The following is a 1,929-nucleotide window of genomic DNA, read 5'->3' as shown; positions in this document are numbered from 1 at the left end:
GTATTGTTTACAAGTCTAATTGGTCTCTATATATATTCTAGCACAAAGGCCACAAAGTGGTTCCTGAATTAAAGCTGAAACAATTTAGTGGGTCCTCATTGACTGAAAAATATAAATATAATGCATATTGGGCATACTATATCTGCATCCCAGCATAGCACCACATCAGCCTGTTGACTGTAGCATTGAACTCTTCCTGGGTCAATTGTTACAGTGCATATTTTGGACCATAATGAAAAAGATCCTTTTTTTTTTTGAAGGATGAGCCCATCAAATAGATGTCTCATCAAGTCTTTTAATTTATTCTTGTATGGCCTCAGATTTTGTGCACATCAATATTAATATTTAGAGCTGTCAAATCAGAAAGTACTCAGTGAAATAATAATGCATTAATGGGAAAGATTCCAGTTAGAGACTAGATTGTGTTAGATTGTGTACAAGCAAGTAGCCTTCTGCCCTGGACATTTTACAGTCTAAGGCCTTCATTCAGCAAAGCTAACAAGCTTTCCTGAATTCTTAAGTGGCTTTTTTTTTCATTTGTTTGGTTTTTGGCCTAAACAGTCTTGCTTTTCTGAATATATTGCTGAATTATTTCCTATCCCTTTGTGAACTCAGAAGTTTTTATTACTAATAGTTTGTCTTAAATATCCGCAATGGTCAACTGGAGCAGTTAAATACAACAAAAAGGACAGGTTCAGTTATGAACTTAGAGACAGGCATATATAGACTGCAACCCCCCCTAAAGTTCCTTGCAGCAAGACAATAGAGAGGTAATATAATGAAGATGAGATAATAGAATCTTCACTGAAGGTCACATTGAGTACTCCATCATGCTGCACAGAAAAAACAGTATTTTTTAGCTGCCTGTTTCAGGCTGATATAATTTAAATGTACTTGTTATTGTGTTACATAATGTGTTGTGATCGTTTGAAAAAGAAAACTTGAAATTCTATTTTAAATTGGCTGCTATTCTCAATTTCGGTGTTAAAAAGGACTGCTTTTTCTGATATGAAAGTGCTTTGCTGCTGAAAAACTCCCTTGTCCTTCCACCAGGGGGCAACATCAGTAAAATATTTCGCTAATCCAAAGATTTTTTTTTAAAGACTATTGTTGCAGGTCTACGTATTTTAATCAGAAGATAAATATTTTAGCTTGATTTTTAAAATACAAAGTTTATTAACTTTTGGTACAAAATAAGCAATGTAGTGAAGGCTCTTACATTTTCATATATATTTCTTTTGGGGCATAAATACATTCATAACGATGTATTTACGACTAAGAAATATTATAGATATATAGAGGTGGATATCATATCTGAAAGAGGCCTAGTAATCTTGAACCCTTAGCATTTGACATCTATCATCTATTGTAAGGTGATGAAAGCGGAGCAATGATTACCAAATTCTGGAAAGAAGAAAAAAGGTAAGCGTCAAAACAAACCTTGAGCCTTCAAACAGTGCAAACACCACAAACCGGATCTTAAAGGTATATTACGGTATCTTTATAAGTGCATGATTAATGTACAAGACACAACAAGGTAGAACAGAACACAAGTAGAAGTAAAAAGCCACTATGCTATACCTAAGATATAATGTATGATCATATATCAGTGATATCAGTATTGATATAGAAAAAGATCATCTTAGAGTAAGGAGCGTATGGAAAAATAGCTACCGAACTACACCTGGAAGTCTTATTCTGTTGGATTTTGCTACTGATGCTGTGTTTCCACAGAAGCGCTGATTGATTAGCTTAAGAGATCAGGTCCTTTTCTCATAACAACGGCACAATTAAGTTAGCTACAATGCTCCCCCCATGCAGCAAACTCCACTGAAATGCGCTGTAGACTTTGCCCTGCACTACGGGGTCAGGCATGCGTCAGAACACGGGGGCAGAGGTGGGACTGCAGAAGTAAATTGTCAGTGTCTC

The sequence above is a fragment of the Alligator sinensis genome, unplaced genomic scaffold (genome assembly GCF_000455745.1).
Source record: "Alligator sinensis unplaced genomic scaffold, ASM45574v1 scaffold165_2, whole genome shotgun sequence".
In the NCBI taxonomy this organism is placed as follows: Eukaryota; Metazoa; Chordata; order Crocodylia; family Alligatoridae; genus Alligator; species Alligator sinensis.
This window is presented reverse-complemented; position numbering follows the sequence as displayed.